The sequence below is a fragment of the Scyliorhinus canicula genome, chromosome 18 (genome assembly GCF_902713615.1).
Source record: "Scyliorhinus canicula chromosome 18, sScyCan1.1, whole genome shotgun sequence".
Classification (NCBI taxonomy): domain Eukaryota; kingdom Metazoa; phylum Chordata; class Chondrichthyes; order Carcharhiniformes; family Scyliorhinidae; genus Scyliorhinus; species Scyliorhinus canicula.
The window spans coordinates 7,394,582-7,414,407 of record NC_052163.1 but is presented as its reverse complement, the minus strand read 5'-3'; the positions used below and the strand labels follow the sequence as shown (position 1 = coordinate 7,414,407).

General features: G+C 48.9%; 1 long non-coding RNA gene across 6 annotated transcripts; it reads right to left on the bottom strand.

The window, feature by feature from the left end:
• Positions 1-1,967: 1,967 nt before the first annotated feature.
• LOC119953543 lies at positions 1,968-18,216 on the bottom strand. Of its 6 annotated transcripts, XR_005458042.1 has the most exons (10): positions 17,785-18,216; positions 17,462-17,534; positions 15,039-15,111; positions 13,428-13,493; positions 11,686-11,761; positions 10,021-10,086; positions 8,621-8,696; positions 7,091-7,156; positions 3,378-3,435; positions 1,968-2,743 (listed from the first exon to the last, which is right to left on the bottom strand). It is a non-coding gene; the product is annotated as an uncharacterized LOC119953543 (long non-coding RNA). The 6 variants fall into 6 exon arrangements; XR_005458043.1 differs by lacking the exon at positions 17,785-18,216 and having other exon boundaries at positions 13,428-13,610; positions 17,462-17,777; XR_005458046.1 differs by lacking the exon at positions 17,785-18,216 and having other exon boundaries at positions 10,021-10,203; positions 17,462-17,777.
• Positions 18,217-19,826: the final 1,610 nt, after the last annotated feature.

Here is a 19,826-nt window from a genome sequence, read left to right as displayed (position 1 = left end):
GATTTCCCGAAGGTGGACGGGGAGCTGGTACAAGGGCTGGGGGCCCCGATCGGGATCGAAGAGATAGCGGAGGGGCTGAAGGCCATGCAGTCGGGTAAAGCCTCAGGGCCGGATGGGTACCCAGTGGAGTTCTACAAAACGCTCTCTGGGATATTGGGGCCGTTGTTGATGAGGACATTCAATGAAGCTCGGGAGAGAGGGGTGCTTCCCCTGACAATGTCACAGGCCACGATCTCGCTGATCCTGAAGCGGGACAAGGATTTGGAGCTGTGTGGGTCCTACAGGCCGATATCCCTATTGAATGTGGACGCCAAACTGCTGGCCAGAATTTTGTCCTCTAGGATTGAGCAGTAGTTTGTGGCATTAACGAGGACAGCATTCAGCAGCGATTGCTGGAAGAAGCCACACACTTAATAAGGCTGTAGAAATTGCTCGGCATGGAAATGGCTGCCAATAATGAAAAAGATATTCAGAAGGCCAATGGCAGCACACAGGCAAGGTGTACTGCATCCAAGTAAAAAGGTTTAAGTGGGATGGGTCACACTTTGCAAACCATTATAAGTTTATGGACGCTTTGTCACCAGTGCAACAAGAAGGGGCATTTAGCAAAGAAGGGCCGGGTGCTAAGAGAAAGTCGAAGGCTGTGCAGGAACTTCAAATGCAAGGAAGCCTCAGTCACTTGGAAATTCCAAAATGTTTAATATGAGGGTGTGCAGAGCCTATTTATGCCACTGTGGAGGTCGACGGACAGAAAGTCATGGCTTCTAGTGGTAAAGGAATAGGCCGAGACTACTGGCTCAGGAAAATTCAGTTGAATTGGGGGTGAGATAAAGTAAACAAGTGACCGAGGATGTCGTTCAAAGATATCCTGAAGTTTTCAACGGTGAACAGGATACATTGCGTGCAGTGCCCTACGCCATGAAAGTGCATATCAGGCATTAGTTGCATTGTATTTCTGTATTGAGGAGAAAAGTGTTATGATTATGCATCTTATTTACATTGATTGTTGTTGCTGTGTATTGGTATTTAACTGGTTAGCTCTGATTCTATTCTGTTACTGTAAATTTGATGTTTAGACTCCATGTTCTTTTTAAAACTTTATTAACAATGCATTTTGACTATCTTTTTGTGGTCAAGTTATCACAATTATCTTAGTTCTTACATTGTAAGTTGTCAACTGCAAATTTCTTGTACCAAGTCCATATTATTAATATAAATCAAAAGTAGCACAGAAACATTTGGTCCATCTAATGCCAACGTTTATGTTCCAGTCAAGAATCATCTCATCCTTTCACAGCTAATCATCTATTTTGTAGTGGATTTCCCTGTTGATTTTTTGACTATGTTAATAGTCTTGTTATCTCTGTATCCATTCAATCAAAATATTTCATAATTTTAAAGACAGAGATCAACTTCATTGCCCTCCAATACATGTTTCTTTGCAGATAAAAAGTTCACTTAAATGCGACCTTTTCCATCATATTGCTGAATCCAATTAGAAGCAAAACTGATCCCTGTGCGTTCCATTGAGCACTCCCCCCAATAACTAATTTCTCAACCTAAGATTGTTTTTTAAATTAACACCTTGTTGGCAGCTGGGCCACATTGATTGCTCATCACTCTTCAGCCGTAGTAAGCTGCCACCTTTAATCACTGCAGGCACCCTCAATGCTGATGGGGAGTTCCAGGATTTTAATCAAGCTCGTCTTTCTCGGTGGTAGAGGTCATGGGTTCGGGAGGAGCAAGTTGCTGCAGTGCATCTTGTAGATCACGGTTTCCTAAACTGGGTTCCAGGCTCCGATAGGCCAGGCTATGAAGCTGCTTGTTACCTGCGTTGGCTGCCTAGTGGCAAGGTCTGGCCCAGGGTGAGGGCGAATACTGGAGCACGGTAGGGAAGTGGCCATGGAGCAAGCAAGAGAACGTGTGTGTGTGTGCACTTCTCAGAAAAATGGCAAAGATTTAAGTACTTTGGATGAGAACTTTTTAATTATAATAAATGCATATTTAAGAAACAGAAGACTTGTATAAATCTGTAGATTTGGATCTCTTGCACAGGAGCGATCAATTTTGTGGTTTCTCTTCAACAGAAGTGTTGAAGGGTTCCATGGTTAGTAACGTTTGGGAAACCATGGTACAACTTGCCAGTGAAATCCCTATTCGGAGTCTTACCTATGTGTAGAGGTCCCAAGCAAAGCAGTGTTCAATGTAATCCGTCTCCATTACTTAAGGTAGATTTGCAAACGTTTCTTGATCACGTGGTAAATGCTAATCAGACTAAAGCCTGATTCTTAAAAATCGGACAGAACCAGTTTCACAATCGCTTCAACTGGTTTTATTAGGGAATGAATTTCTGTCAGAGGGAATATTGGTTCTGCAGTTAAAGCTGAATAAGAGTCATTGAAAAGTCACCATTATTTATAAGAAATAGTAACAGCTGTTTTATTTCTAAATTAACATACAGCTTTAAGTAGCCATGATTGCCAATTATAAAAGGGCTGGGAAAATTACACATTCTACAAATTTGAGCATTATGTATGAACTGATTTGCATTGAAAATGTGGTTTCTGAAAAGTGGCATTCAGATTTCATCAAAGTACACGGTAACCCAGGTGTCACAGGTACTGCATTCAGATTTCATCAAAGTACACGGTAACCCAGGTGTCACAGGTACTGCATTCAGATTTCATCAAAGTACACGGTAACCCAGGCGTCACCGGCATCTGCAGTCCATCTTTCTTGAATCCTAGATTGAACAAACAGGAGTATAAAGGTGATACGAAATGAGACATAACACTTATCCAATCCAGGAGTTAACAATCAGCCTCCATGTTGAAATTAAATGTTTTTCAGGCTGTTTAGGATGCCATACATCCCATTGTGCTATTCAAAGCAGAATATTCTGGATAATAATTGTTATGAGCCGACATATCAGCTTGCATTTGATTAATGCACTGACTGCATGAGACAATTCAAACCTCAGACAGGAATAATTTTTATATATTTAAGCGTGTCCAATTCGTTTTATCCAATTTAGTGTGGCCAATCCAGCTGCCCTGCATCTCTTTTGGGTGGTGGTGGGTGATACCCACACACACTGGGAGAATGTGCAAACCCCACATGAGACAGTGAACCCAGGTTCTCAACGTCGTGAGGCAGCAGCGCGAACCACTGCACCACTATCCACCCTCCTCCCTTTGGTAGGTTTAAATTTAATGTTTTATTCGATTGCTTCAGTCTCTAACTTTTGCTATTGCATCGCTAGCCTCGAATCCCCTTTTTTTAAAAAATACTTCCGCTCAAAAGGCATCCCCTTCCCCAACCTCTGGAAAACATGAAATTTCCATGTTTATAAATACAATTGAATACTTTAAACTTACCCGTTGTTGGAGGCGAGTTTCCGAACACTTAGCTCTGTGGATGTTTAAACTCCCAAATCTGCAGGAAGATGAAAGTTTAACAGACGGGAGAAAGTCGCTCGAGAAACAAAAGTTATCGGCTGGAGGGTAGTTTGGCTGGAGTCAGATTCGAGTGCTCTTCATCAGCATCAGAAGTCTAACACGTGTAAACATTCATCATGTCCAGTCAAACATTGGGTGGGGGTGGGGGAAATAGAGCCAGGATATAAATTAACCCGTGCGAGCGGGCAGCAGGTTTTACAATTACATTCATATATAATGAGTTTAATGGTGACATTTGGAAAAGCTGCTACCCAGTTCCCCCCGTCTTGGGCCAGGGTGCAGCTCCCCAGCCGGGGGACACGGTTCACTGCCCTGCGAGAGAGCAGACATTCAACAGCGGGGGGATGGAGGGGAGGGCCTGTCGCCAGGCCGCATTTCTGGCTACAGCGCACAGATCTGGTTCCACTCATGGCGCCTTTCAGGGTCCAATCAACTCTATTTACTAAAAAAAAACTGACGGATCAGTTAAACGAAGCCGCTCTGGTTCAGGACACTGAGGTAGAACGGAAACAGAGCAGCTTCAAATCATAATGTGAAAAGAGGAGGCAATATAGCAATCCAACCCCTGTGGTGCCCAATGAGCACGGAACCAGTTTGTCTGATGGTGCGTGGGAGGCAATGTAGAGGAACGTTTTAAATTATGGCCACTGTAATATTAGCAAGTCCTGACTCACTATTATCTAGCAGTTCAATGGGAGTAGAACTTTCCAGAAAGTTTGCTGAATGGCATAGTGAACTTAAAAACCTATAACTACTTGCATTCATGTAGCTCTTTTTAAAGTGTGCAGCACCACAGTAGGAATGTTAGCGGTAGCACAGTTGCTTCACTGCTCCAGGGGCCCAGGTTCGATTCCCGGCTTGGGTCACTGTGTGGAGTCTGCGTGGGTTTCCTCCCACAGGCCAAAAGATATGCAGGTTAGGTGGATTGGCCATGCTAAATTGCCATTATTGTCCAAAAAGATTGGGTGGGGTTACGTGGATAGGGTAGAGGATGCTCTTTCCAAGGGCCGGTGCATACTCGATGGGCCGATTGGCCTCCTTCTGCACTGTAAATTCTATGAATTTACAGGCCCAGAGGTATGCTGTGAAGACATTAGTTCAGAACTTACCGGTGCAGCTAGGGGAAATTCTTTTAACATAAATTTAGGGGACCAAATTTTTTCTTTCCAATTAAGGGGCAACTTAGCGTGGCCAATTCAACTAGCCTGCGCATCTTTTTGGAGGGTGAGAGCGAGAGCCACGCGGACACTGGGAGAATGTGCAAACTCAGGGCTGGGATCGAACCCGGGTCCTCGACGCCATGAGGCAGTAGTGCTAACCACCTAGATGGGACAAAATTCTATGTTTTATTTCGATACACACAGTACGGAAAGCAACCATTTGGCCCGAGTGGTCCATGTTGACTTTTAGCCTCTACTGTTTGCCATTCTATTAGAGATTGACATGGTCTCTATTTCAGTCACTAACTCTCACTACTGCATCGCTAGTCTCAAATTCCCTTTTTAAAAATCCTTCAGCTCAAAATGCATCCCCTTTCCCCAACCTCATAAAACCTGAAATTTTCACATTTATAAATACAATTGAATACTTTAAACTTGCCCGTTATTGGAGGAGGTTTCCCAAAATTTGTGCAGTTTCCGACCGGTTAGCTTTGTGGACGTTTAAACTCTCAAATCTGTAGGAAGATGAAAGTTTAGCAGACGGGAGAAAGTCGCCTGAGAAACAATCGGCTGGAGGGTAGTTTGGCTGGAGTCAGATTCGAGTGCTCTTCATCAGCATCAGAAGTCTAACACGTGTAAACATTCATTGGATTTGATTTGTTTATTGTCAGGTGTACCGAGGTACAGTGAAAAGTATTTTTCTGCAAGCAGCTCAACAGATCATTCAGTACATGGAAGAAATGTCCAGTCAAACATTTGTGGTGGGGGTGGATGGAAATCAAGCCAGGATATAAATTACCCTCGTGTGCGGGCTGCATATTTTACGATGACATTTGGAAAAGCCGCTCACCAGTTTCCCCATTCGCTCACCTAACCTGCACCCGTCTTGGGGCCTCGGCGCGGCTCCCTGGGCGGGAGACACAGTAAAGCCCCCAGCGAGCGAGCAGATTCTCGCCGGCAAAGGTAACCCCCTTGGTGTGACCCGGAACCGCCGAAGCAGCAGTTCCCAGCCCCCTCGGTAAACGGTGTACCGGGTGACAGGAGGCCGAGGCCTCAACCTGGAGCTGCTCCGAGACCCGGGCTGCCAGCGGGCGCTTCAGGCTTCAAATCACCGAATGACACTTTCCGCCGATTGATGTCATCCCGCGGCCACTGGCCCGATGTTGACGGATTCACTTCCGTTGACTCCATCGGCCGCGGCACGGAGGGAGGCGAGGCCCTGTCGCCAGGCCGCACTTCCGGCTCCCGGCTCCAGCCCATGGATCCAGTTCCACTCATGGTGCATTTTAGGGACCAATTAACTCAATTTTAAAGGAAACAAACTGAGGGTAAATTAAAAATGGGCCGCTCCTGGTCAGGGCGCTGCCCAAAACAAGGACGGAAACTTAGCAGCATCAAATCATAATGTGAAAAGAGGGGTCAATAAAGCAGTCCAACCCCGCTATGCTCACCAAGCACGGAACCGGTTGTACTGATGGTGCAAGGGGATAACGTAGAGGAGTGTTTTAAATTATTGCCACTGTAATATTAGTGACAGTTTAATGTTAGCGAGTCCTGACTCACTATTATCCAGCAGTTTAATGGGAGGAGAACTTTCCACAAAGTTTGCTGAATGGCACAGTGCACTGAAAACCCATAGTCGCTACTTGCATTAATATCGCACCTTTTAAAGGGGGCAGCACCACAGTAAGAATGTTAATGGATAAGTAGTGCAGCTGCGGGAAATTTTAAATCTACACTAAGACTAATCAATTTTTCTTTTCAATTAAGGGGCAATTTAGCGTGGCCAACCTATCTAGCCTCCACATCTTGGGTTGGGGGGTGAGACCCAAGCAGACACATGGAGAATGTGCAAACTCCACACGGACAGTGACCCAGGACCAGGATGGAACCGGGTCCTCGATGCCATGTGGCAGCAGTGCTTTTAAAAAATAAATTTGGAGTACCCAATTCACTTTTTCAATTAAGGGACAATTTAGCGTGGCCAATCCACCTAACCTGCACATCTTTGGGTTGTGGGGGGTGAAACCCACGCAGACACGGGGAGAATGTGCGAACTCCACACTGACAGTGACCCAGGCCCGGGATTCGAACCCGGGTCCTCAGTGCCGCAGACCCAGTGCTAACCAATGCGCAACATGCCACCCTTGAGGCAGCAGTGCTAACCATTGTGCAAACTACCCAACTTCGGCAGGATTAAATTTAATGTTTTATTCCATTACCACTCAGTAAAACAGTACGGAAAGCGGCCATTTGTCCCGAGTGGTCCATGGTGACTTTTAGCCTCCACTGTTTGCCATTCTATTAGAGAACTGACATGGTCACTATTTCACTCACTAACCCTCACTACTGCGTCGCTAGTCTCAAATTCCCTTTTTAAAAATCCTCCTGCTTGACAGGTATCCCCTTCCCCAACCTCTGGAAAATATGAAATTTCCGTGTTTATAAATACAATTGATACTTTAAACTTACCCATTGTTGGAGGAGGCTTGTGTAGTTTCCGACCGATTCGCTCTGCGGATGTTTAAACTCCCAAATCTGTCGAAAGACGAAATTTTAGCAGACGGGAGAAAGTTGCTCAAGAAACAAAAGTTATCGGCTGGAGGGTAGTTTGGCTGGAGTCAGATTCGAGTGCTCTTCATCAGCATCAGAAGTCTAACACGTGTAAATATTCATCATGTCCAGTCAAACATTGGGTGGGGGAAAATCGAGACAGGATATAAATTAACCCGTGCGTGCAGGCAGCAGGTTTAATAATTACATTTATATATAATGAGTTTAATGGTGACATTTGGAAAAGCCGCTACCCAGTTCCCCCTCGCCCGGCCTGTGCCCATCACGGGGCCTCGGCCCAGCTCCCCGGCCGGGACACACGGTTCTCCGCCCTGCGAGCGAGCAGTCACTCGGCAGTGGAGGGATGGAGGGGAGGGCCTGTCGCCAGGCCGCACTTCCAGCTCCAGCACACAGATTTGGTTACACTCATGGCGCCTTTTAGGGTCCAATCAACTCAATTTACTAAAGAAAACAAATCAGTTACACGAAGCCGCTCCCGGTCGGGGCACTTCCCAAAAATAACAAAGAAAGAACGGAATCTGAGCAGCATTCAATCATAATGTGAAAAGAGGGGTCAATAAATCAATCCAACCCCGCGGTGCCCACCGGACACAGAACCGGTTCATTTGATGGTGCATGGGAGACAACATAGAGGAGCAATTTAAATTATTGCCACTTTAATATTAGCGACAGTTCAATTTTGTCCAGTCCAGACTCACTATTAAATAGCAGTTTAATGGGAGTAGAACTTTCCAAAATGTTTGCTGAGTGGCATAGTGAACTTAAAAGCCATCGGCACTACTTGTATTCATGTTGCACCTTTTAAAGTGGGCAGCACCACAGTAGGAATGTTAACGGACAAGTAATGTACGGGCCCAGACTCACGCTGTGAAGACATTAGTTCAGATCCAGCCAGTGCAGCTGGGCGAAATTATTTTGTAATATACATTTAGAATACCCAGTTATTAATTTTCCAATTAAGGGGCAATTTAGCGTGACCAATCCACCTACCCTGCACATCCTTTGGGTTGTGGGGGTGAAACCCACGCAGACACGAGGAGAATCTGCAAACTCCACACGGATAGTGACCCAGAGCCGGGATTGAACCTGGAACGTCGACGTCGTGAGGCAGCAGGCCTAACCTACCTGTTCAGCTTTTTAGGTTGTGGGGGTGAGACCCACGCAGACACGGGGAGAATGTGCAAATTCCACACGGGCAGTGACCCGGGATGGAACTCGGGTCCTCAGGGCCATGAGGCAACAGTGCTAACCATTGTGCAAACTACCCAACCTCGCCGGGATTAAATTTAATGTTTTATTCCTTTACTGCATCGCTAGTCTCAAATTCCGTTTTTAAAAATCCACCTGCTCGACATGTATCTCCTTCCCCAACCTCTGGGAAACATGAAAATTCCGTGTTTATAATACAATTGAATACTTTAAACGTACTTGTTATTGGAGGAGGTTTCCCAACCTTTGTGTAGTTTCCGAACGATTCGCTCTGAGGATGTTTAAACTCCCAAATCTGTAGGAAGATGACAGTTTAACAGACGGGAGAAAGTCGCTCGAGAAACACAAGTTATCGGCTGGAGGGTAGTTTGACTGGAGTCAGATTCGAGAGCTCTTCATCAGCATCAGAAGTCTAACACGTGTAAATATTCATCATGTCCAGTCAAACATATTGGGTGGGGGGGGGATGGAAATCGAGCCAGGATATAAATTACCCTCGTGCGAGGGCTGCATATTTTACAATTACTTTTGTTTATAATGAGTTTAACGATGACATTTGGAGAATCCGCCCTCCAGTTTCCCTAGTCGCTCAGCCGGCCTGCGGCCTGCACCCGTCTTGGGGCCTCGGCGCGGCTCCCTGGGCGGGAGACACAGTAAAACCCCCAGCGAGCGAGCAGATTCTCGCCGGAACCGCCGAAGCAGCAGTTCCCAGCCCCCTCGGTAAGCGGTGTGCCGGGTGACCGGAGGCCGAGGCCTCAACCTGGAGCTGCTCCTCGGCCCGAGACCCGGGCTGCCAGCGGGCCCTTCGGGCTTCAAATCACCGAATGACACTTTCCGCCGATTGATGTCATCCCACGGCCACCAGCCCGATGTTGACGGATTTACTTCCATTGACTCCATCGGCCGCGGCACGGAGGGAGGCGAGGCCCTGTCGCCAGGCCGCACTTCCGGCTCCAGCCCATGGATCCAGTTCCACTCATGGTGCATTTTAGGGTCCAATTAACTCAATTTTAAAGGAAACAAACTGAGGGTAAATTAAAAATGGGCCACTCCTGGTCAGGGCGCTGCCCAAAACAAGGACGGAAACTTAGCACCATCAAATCATACCGTGAAAAGAGGGGTCAATAAAGCAGTCCAACCCCACTATGCTCACCAGGCACGGAACCGGTTGTACTGATGGTGCAAGACGATAACGTAGAGGAGCGTTTTAAATTATTGCCACTGTAATATTAGTGACAGTTTAATGTTAGCGAGTCCTGACTCACTATTATCCAGCAGTTTAATGGGAGGAGAACTTTCCACAAAGTTTGCTGAATGGCACAGTGCACTGAAAACCCATAGTCGCTACTTGAATTAATGTCGCACCATTTAAAGGGGGCAGCACCACAGTAAGAATGTTAATGGACAAGTAGTGCAGCTGCGGGAATTTTTTTATCTACACTAAGGCTAATCAATTTTTCTTTTCAATTAAGGGGCAATTTAGCGTGGCCCTCACTACTGCGTCGCTCGTCTCAAATTCCCTTTTAAAAATCCTCCTGCTCGACAGGTATCCCCTTCCCCAACCTCTGGGAAATATGAAATTTCCGTGTTTATAAATACAATTGATACTTTAAACTTACCCATTGTTGGAGGAGGTTTGTGCAGTTTCCGACCGATTCGCTCTGCGGATGTTTAAACTCCCAAATCTGTCGAAAGACGAAATTTTAGCAGACGGGAGAAAGTTGCTCAAGAAACAAAAGTTATCGGCTGGAGGGTAGTTTGGCTGGAGTCAGATTCGAGTGCTCTTCATCAGCATCAGAAGTCTAACACGTGTAAATATTCATCATGTCCAGTCAAACATTGGGAGGGGGAAAATCGAGACAGGATATAAATTAACCCGTGCGTGCGGGCAGCAGGTTTAATAATTACATTTATATATAATGAGTTTAATGGTGACATTTGGTAAAGCTGCTACCCAGTTCCCCCTCGCCCGGCCTGTGCCCATCACGGGGCCTCGGCCCAGCTCCCCGGCCGGGACACACGGTTCTCCGCCCTGCGAGCGAGCAGTCACTCGGCAGTGGAGGGATGGAGGGGAGGGCCTGTCGCCAGGCCGCACTTCCAGCTCCAGCGCACAGATTTGGTTCCACTCATGGCGCCTTTTAGGGTCCAATCAATTCGATTTACTAAAGAAAACAAATCAGTTACACGAAGCCGCTCCCGGTCGGGGCACTTCCCAAAAATAACAAAGAAAGAACGGAATCTGAGCAGCATTCAATCATAATGTGAAAAGAGGGGTCGATAAATCAATCCAACCCCGCGGTGCCCACCGGGCACAGAACCGGTTCATCTAATGGTGCATGGGAGACAACATAGAGGAGCAATTTAAATTATTGCCACTTTAATATTAGCGACAGTTCAATTTTGTCCAGTCCAGACTCACTATTAAATAGCAGTTTAATGGGAGTAGAACTTTCCAAAATGTTTCCTGAATGGCATAGTGCACTTAAAAGCCATAGTCACTACTTGCATTCATGTTGCACCTTTTAAAGTGGGCAGCACCACAGTAGGAATGTTAACGGACAAGTAATGTACGGGCCCAGACTCACGCTGTGAAGACATTAGTTCAGATCCACCCAGTGCAGCTGGGCAAAATTATTTTGTAATATACATTTAGAATACCCAGTTATTAATTTTCCAATTAAGGGGCAATTTAGCATAGCCAAATCACCTAACCTGCACATCCTTTGGGTTGTGGGGGCGAAACCCACGCAAACACGAGGAGAATCTGCAAACTCCACACGGATAGTGACCCAGAGCCGGGATCGAACCTGGGACCTCGACGCCGTGAGGCAGCAGGCCTAACCTACCTGTTCAGCTTTTTAGGTTGTGGGGGTGAGACCCACGCAGACACGGGGAGAATGTGCCAATTCCACACGGGCAGTGACCCGGGGCCGGGATGGAACTCGGGTCCTCAGGGCCATGAGGCAACAGTGCTAACCATTGTGCAAACTGCCCAACCTCGCCGGGATTAAATTTAATGTTTTATTCCATTACCACTCAGTACAAACAGTACGGAAAGTGACCATTTGGCCCGAGCGGTCCATGGTGACGTTTAGCCTCCACTGTTTGCCATTCTAATACAGAACTGACATGGTCTCTATTTCAGTCACTAACTCTCACTACTGCATCGCTAGTCTCAAACTCCGTTTTTAAAAATCCACCTGCTCGACATGTATCTCCTTCCCCAACCTCTGGGAAACATGAAAATTCCGTGTTTATAATACAATTGAATACTTTAAACGTACTTGTTATTGGAGGAGGTTTCCCAACCTTTGTGCAGTTTCCAACCGGTTCACTCTGTGGATGTTTAAACTCCCAAATCTGTAGGAAGATGAGAGTTTAACAGACGGGAGAAAGTCGCTCGAGAAACAAAAGTTATCGGCTGGAGGGTAGTTTGACTGGAGTCAGATTTGAGAGCTCTTCATCAGCATCAGAAGTCTAACACGTGTAAATATTCATCATGTCCAGTCAAACATATTGGGTGGGTGGGGGGGGGATGGAAATCGAGCCAGGATATAAATTACCCTCGTGCGAGGGCTGCATATTTTACAATTACTTTTGTTTATAATGAGTTTAACGATGACATTTGGAGAATCCGCCCTCCAGTTTCCCTAGTCACTCAGCCGGCCTGCGGCCTGCACCCGTCTTGGGGCCTCGGCGCGGCTCCCTGGGCGGGAGACACAGTAAAGCCCCCAGCGAGCGAGCAGATTCTCGCCGGCAAAGGTAACCCCCTTGGTGTGACCCGGAACCGCCGAAGCAGCAGTTCCCAGCCCCCTCGGTAAACGGTGTGCCGGGTGACCGGAGGCCGAGGCCTCAACCTGGAGCTGCTCCTCGGCCCGAGACCCGGGCTGCCAGCGGGCCCTTCGGGCTTCAAATCACCGAATGACACTTTCCGCCGATTGATGTCATCCCGCGGCCACTGGCCCGATGTTGACGGATTCACTTCCGCTGACTCCATCGGCCGCGGCACGGAGGGAGGAGAGGCCCTGTCGCCAGGCCGCACTTCCGGCTCCAGCCCATGGATCCAGTTCCACTCATGGTGCATTTTAGGGACCAATTAACTCAATTTTAAAGGAAACAAACTGAGGGTAAATTAAAAATGGGCCGCTCCTGGTCAGGGCGCTGCCCAAAACACTAACTTAGCAGCATCAAATCATACCGTGAAAAGAGGGGTCAATAAAGCAATCCAACCCCGCTATGCTCACCAGGCACGGAACCGGTTGTACTGATGGTGCAAGGGGATAACGTAGAGGAGCGTTTTAAATTATTGCCACTGTTATATTAGTGACAGTTTAATGTTAGCGAGTCCTGACTCACTATTATCCAGCAGTTTAATGGGAGGAGAACTTTCCAGAAAGTTTGCTGAATGGCATAGTGCACTGAAAACCCAGTCACTACTTGCATTCATGTTGCACCTTTTAAAGGGGGCAGCACCACAGTAGGAATGTTAATGGACAAGTAGTGCAGCTGCGGGAAATTTTAAATCTACACTAAGACTAATCAATTTTTCTTTTCAATTAAGGGGCAATTTAGCATGGCCAATCCACCTACCCTGCACATCTTTGGGCTGTGGGGGTGAAACCCACGCAGACACGGGGAGAACGTGCTAATTCCACACAGGCAGTGACCTGGAGCCGGGATAGAACCCAGGGCCTCGGCGCCATGAGGCAGCAGTGCTAACCACTGCTCCGTGTGCCACCCCTAGACAGGAGTAAATTTAATGTTTTATTCCATTACCTCTCGGTACAAACAGTACGGAAAGCGGCCATTTGTCCCGAGGTGTCCATATTGGTTTTTAGCCTCCACTGTTTGCCATTCTATTAGAGACTGACATGGTCTCTATTTCACTCACTAACCCTCACTACTGCGTCGCTAGTCTCAAATTCCCTTTTTAAAAATCCGCCTGCTCGACAGGTATCCCCTTCCCCAACCTCTGGAAAATATGAAATTTCCACGTTTAGAAATACAATTGATACTTTAAACTTACCCATTGTTGGAGGAGGTTTGTGTAGTTTCCGACCGATTCGCTCTGCGGATGTTTAAATTCCCAAATCTGTCGGAAGATGAAAGTTTAGCAGACGGGAGAAAGTCGCTCGATAAACAAAAGTTATTGGCTGGAGGGTAGTTTGGCTGGAGTCAGATTCGAGTGCTCTTCATCAGCATCAGAAGTCTAACACGTGTAAACATTCATCATGTCCAGTCAAACATTGGGAGGGTGTGGGAGAAAATCGAGACAGGATATAAATTAACCCGTGCGTGCGGGCAGCAGGTTTAATAATTACATTTATATATAATGAGTTTAATGATGACATTTGGTAAAGCCGCTACCCAGTTCCCCCTCGCCCGGCATGTGCCCATCACGGGGCCTCGGCCCAGCTCCCCGGCCGGGACACACGGTTCACCGCCCTGCGAGCGAGCAGTCACTCGGCAGTGGAGGGATGGAGGGGAGGGCCTGTCGCCAGGCCGCACTTCCAGCTCACAGATTTGGTTCCACTCATGGCGCCTTTTCGGGTCCAATCAACTCAATTTACTAAAGAAAACAAATCAGTTACACGAAGCCGCTCCCGGTCGGGGCACTTCCCAAAAATAACAAAGAAAGAACGGAATCTGAGCAGCATTCAATCATAATGTGAAAAGAGGGGTCGATAAATCAATCCAACCCCGCGGTGCCCACCGGGCACAGAACCGGTTCATCTGATGGTGCATGGGAGACAACATAGAGGGGCAATTTAAATTATTGCCACTTTAATATTAGCAACAGTTCAATTTTGTCCAGTCCAGACTCACTATTAAATAGCAGTTTAATGGGAGTAGAACTTTCCAAAATGTTTGCTGAATGGCATAGTGCACTTAAAAGCCATAGTCACTACTTGCATTCATGTTGCACCTTTTAAAGTGGGCAGCACCACAGTAGGAATGTTTTTTTTTATAAATTTAGATTACCCAATTATTTTTTCCAATTAAGGGGCAATTTAGCATGGCCAATCCACCTACTCTGCACATTTTTGGGTTGTGGGGGCGAAACCCACGCAGACACGGGGAGAATGTGCAAACTCCACACGGACAGTGACCCAGAGCCGGGATCGAACCTGGGACCTCAGCGCCGTGAGGCGGTTGTGCTAACCACTAGGCCACCGTGCTGCCCTCACAGTAGGAATGTAACGGACAAGTAATGTACGGGCCCAGACTCACGCTGTGAAGACATTAGTTCAGATCCAGCCAGTGCAGCTGGACAAAATTATTTTGTAATATACATTTAGAATACCCAGTTATTAATTTTCCAAATAATTGGCAATTTAGCATAGCCAAATCACCTAACCTGCACATCCTTTGGGTTGTGTGGGCGAAACCCACGCAAACACGCGGATAATGTGCAGACTCCACACGGACAGTGAACAGGGCCGGGATTCACTGTTGACTTTTAGCCTCCACTGTTTGCCATTCTATTAGAGACTGACATGGTCTCTATTTCAGTCACTAACTCTCACTACTGCGTCGCTAGTCTCAAATCCCCTTTTTAAAAATCTTCCTGTTTGACAGGTATCCCCTTCCCCAACCTCTGGAAAACGTGAAATTTCCGTTTTTACTTTAAACTTACCAGTTATTGAAGGTTTTCCAACCTTTGTGCAGTTTCCGTCCGGTTAGCTCTGTGTATGTTTAAACTCCCAAATCTGTCGGAAGATAAAAGTTTAGCAGAGGGGAGAAAGTCGCTTGAAAAACAAAAGTTATCGGCTGGAGGCTTGTTTGACTGGAGTCAGATTCAAGTGCTCTTCATCGGCATCAGAAGTCTAACACGTGTAAATATTCATCATTTCCAGTCAAACATATTGGGGGGGGGATCGAGTGCAGGATATAAATACCCGCGTGCGGGCAGCACGGTGGCGCAGTGGGTTAGCCCTGCTGCCTTACGGCACTGAGGTCCCAGGTTCGATGCTGGCTCTGGGTCACTATCCGTGTGGTGTTTGCACATTCTCCCCATGTCTGCGTGGGTTTCACCCTCACAACCCAAAGATGGTAGGTGGATTGGCCACACTAAATAGCCCCTTAATTGGAAAAAATTAATTGGGCACTCTAAATTTTTTCTAAAACCCATGTGCGCGGACTGCACGTTTAATAATTATTTATTTATAATGAGTTTAATGGGGACATTTGGAAAAGCCACTGCCCAGTTTCTAAGTTCACTCAACCGTCCTGCGCCATCTCGGGGCTCGGCACAGCTCCCTGGCCGGGAGACACGATTCCTCTCCCTGTGACTGAGCGGGCATTTGGCAGCGGTTAGGGAGGGAGGCCCTATCGCCAGGCCACACTTCCGGCTCCAGCGCATGGATCCAGTTCCACTCATGATGCATTTTAGGGTCCAATTAACTCAATTTTAAAGGAAACAAACGGAGGGTAAATTAAAAATGGGCCGCTCCTGGTCTGCCCAAAACAAGGACGGAAACATAGCAGCATCAAATAATAACGTGAAAAGAGGGGTCAATAAAGCAATCCAACCCCCAAGATTTTCACTTGGCATGGAACCAGTTCCACTGATGGTACAAGGGAGATAACGTAGAGGAGCGTTTTAAATTATTGCCACTGTAATATTAGTGGCAGTTTAATTTTGTCGAGTCCAAACTCATTATTAAATAGCAGTTTAATGGGAGTAGAACTTTCCAGAATGTTTGCTGACTGGCATAGTGCACTGAAAACCCATAGTCACTACTTGCATTCATGTTGCACCTTTTTAAGTGGGCAGCACCACAGTAAGAATGTTAATGTAATGTACGGGCCCAGACTCATACTGTGAAGACATTAGTTCAGATCTTCCCAGTGCAGCTGGGAGATATTATTTGAAATATATATTAAGAGTACCCAAATTTTTTTGCAGTTAAGGGGCAATTTATCGTGGCCAATCCACCTACGCTGCACATCTTTTTGGGCTGTGGGTGAGAGCCACGCAGACACGGGGAGAATGTGCAAACCCCACACGGACAGTGACCCAGAGCCGGGATGGAACCCGGGTCCTCGGCACCATGAGGCAGCAGCGCTAACCATAGCGCCATGTGCCACTCCAATTTGTAATATACATTTAGAACACCCAGTTATTAATTTTCCAATTAAGGGGCAATTTAGCGTGGCCAAATCACCTAACATGCTCAGCTTTGTTTTTAATTTAGTGGGCCAAATCTATTTTTTCTAATTGAGGGGCAATTTAGCGTGGCCAATCCACCTACCCTGCACATCCTTTGGGTCGTGGGGGTGAAACCCACGCAGACACGAGGAGAATCTGCAAACTCCACACGGATAGTGACCCAGAGCCGGGATCGAACCTGGGACCTCGACGCCGTGAGGCAGCAGGCCTAACCCACCTGTTCAGCTTTTTAGGTTGTGGGGGTGAGACCCACGCAGATACGGGGAGAATGTGCAAATTCCACACGGGCAGTGACCCTGGGCCGGGATGGAACTCGGGTCCGCGGGGCCATGAGGCAACAGTGCTAACCATTGTGCAAACTACCCAACCTCGCCGGGAGTAAATTTTTTTTTTTTTTTTTATAAATTTAGTGTACCCAATCATTTTTCCAATTAAGGGGCAATTTAGCGTGGCCAATCTACCTAGCCTGCACATCTTTGGGTTGTGGGGGCGAAACCCACGCAAACACGGGGAGAATGTGCAAACTCCACACGGACAGTGACCCAGGGCCGGGATTCGAACCTGGGACCTCAGCGCCGTGAGGCCGCAGTGCTAACCCACTGCGCCACCGTGCTGCCCCCCGGGAGTAAATTTAATGTTTTATTCCATTACCACTGGAATTACCAGGGCCGGGATTCACTGTTGACTTTTAGCCTCCACTGTTTGCCATTCTAATAGAGACTGACATGGTCTCTATTTCAGTCACTAACTCTCACTACTGCGTCGCTAGTCTCAAATCCTCCTCATTTTATTAAAAATCTTCCTGTTCCACAGGTATCCCCTTCCCCAACCTCTGGAAAACATAACATTTCCATCTTTATAAATACAAATGAATACTTTAAACATACCTGTTGGAGGAGGTTTCCCAACCTTTGTGTAGTTTCAGACCGGTCAGCTTTGTGGATGTTTAAACTCCCAAATCTGTAGGAAGATGAGAGTTTAGCTGAGGGGAGAAAGCCCCTGAGAAACATTGGGCTGGAGGGCAGTTTGGCTGGAGTCAGATTCCAGTCTAACTGGTGTAAACATTCCTCATGTCCAAAACTGAGTGCGGGATGGAGCCGTGATATAACTCAGCCCGAGCCCGGCCTACAGCCTCAATCATTACTTATTTACAATAATGTTTAATGGGGACATTTGGAGAAGCCGCTGCCCAGGTTCCCCGGTCACTCACCCGGCCTGAGGCCTGCGCCAGGCCCGGGGCCTCGGCCTCCAGTTACTCTGAGGCCCGGAGCCTCGGCCTCCAGTTCCTCTGAGGCCCCAGAGCCGCGCCGCAAGCGGCCGCTCAAATCACCGAATGACATTTGCTGCGGGGCCGCCGGAACGCGGAGAGCCGCCGACTCCGGGCCGATGTCGACGGATTCGCTTCCGCTGAGTCCCCATCGGGCGGGAGGCGCGGCCTAGTCGCCAGGCCCCACTTCCTGCTGCAGCCCAGCCCCTGGATCCGGTTACAGGGCCGGGGGGATGTGCTGGAGCAGCAGAGCAGCTGGTACATTACTGCCAGCCTAATACCAGCCAGAGTTTCCCAGTCCGGCCCCGCTGGGCGGGATTCTCCGGGAAGGTTCCCCAATCCGGCTGCTCTGGGCGGGATTCTCCGGGAAGGTTCCCCAGTCCGGCTGCTCTGGGCGGGATTCTCCGGGAAGGTTCCCCAATCCGGCTGCTCTGGGCGGGATTCTCTGGGAAGGTTCCCCAGTCCGGCTGCCCTTGGCGGGATTCTCCGGGAACGTTTCTCAGTGTTGCAGCGAGCGGGCACGGCCGCGGGTTTCCCAGTCTGGCTGCGGGATTCTCCGGGAAGGTTTCCCAGTCCGGCCCCGTTGGGCGGGATTCTCCGGGAAGTTTTCCCAGTGTGGCAGTGAGCGGGCACGGCCGCGGGTTTCCCAGTCCGGCCATGGGATTCTCCGGGAAGGTTTCCCAGTCCGGCCCCGTTGGGCGGGATTCTCCGGGAAGTTTTCCCAGTGTGGCAGCGAGCGGGCACGGCCGCGGGTTTCCCAGTCCGGCCATGGGATTCTCCGGGAAGGATTCTCAGTGTGGCAGCGAGCGGGCACGGCCACGGGTTTCCCAGTCCGGCTGCCCTGGGCGGGATTCTCCGGGAAGGATTCTCAGTGTGGCAGCGAGCGGGCACGGCCGCGGGTTTCCCAGTCCGGCTGCCCTGGGCGGGATTCTCCGGGAAGGATTCTCAGTGTGGCAGCGAGCGGGCACGGCCACGGGTTTCCCAGTCCGGCCGCCCTCGGCGGGATTCTCCGGGAAGGTTTCTCAGTGTGGCAGCGAGCGGGCACGGCCGCGGGTTTCCCAGTCCGGCTGCCCTGGGCGGGATTCTCCGGGAAGATTTCCCAGTGTGGCAGCGAGCGGGCACGGCCGCGGGTTTCCCAGTCAGGCCTCGCTGGGCGGGATTCTCCGGGAAGGATTCTCAGTGTGGCAGCGAGCGGGCACGGTCGCGGGTTTCCCAGTCCGGCCTCGCTGGGCGGGATTCTCCGGGAAGGTTTCTCAGTGTGGCAGCGAGCGGGCACGGCCGCGGGTTTCCCAGTCCGGCCTCGCTGGGCGGGATTCTCCGGGAAGATTTCTCAGTGTGGTAGCGAGCGGGTCGGCCGTGAGTTTCCCAGTCCGGCCGCCCTCGGCGGGATTCTCCGGGATGGTTTCTCAGTGTGGTAGCGAGCGGGTCGGCCGTGAGTTTCCTGGCGCTCGACCCAGGAAGGCTGGTAACACGATTCAACCTTAATTCAACGTTAACTGGTCCACTTAACGAGGCCTCACAGGGTTCTCAACCCGAATGTCGGCTCAGCAGCAGATTCACCGGGACCGCCCATTGAGTGGGGTGGGGGAGAGGGGATGGGGTTGCGTGGGGGGTATAGGTAGGGGGTGAAGTGGATGGGGTAGGTGGCACCTTCGTGAGAGTGGAGAATTGTAAAACAATAAACACCCTTGTGCACCACCAGTATGACGCCTCTGTCACTTTGTTCAGCAATGTGGGCCGACCTCCGAACCCTTGGTTCATCTCTCCGGGCATCCCCTCTCCCCGGGCACACCACGTGCAGCTGATGGGTGTGAGTGAGCGTTCAGCAGGCAGGCGGTGTCAGACTATGGCATAGATTGAGGAACACTGGCGCACAGCTCTCTGCGGGTTATCATCACCCCGCTGCCCTCAGCAGTGACCCGCTGACGGTGCCGACACAGTCCCAGCACCCTGGAGTGATGAAAATGAAATGAAATGAAAATCGC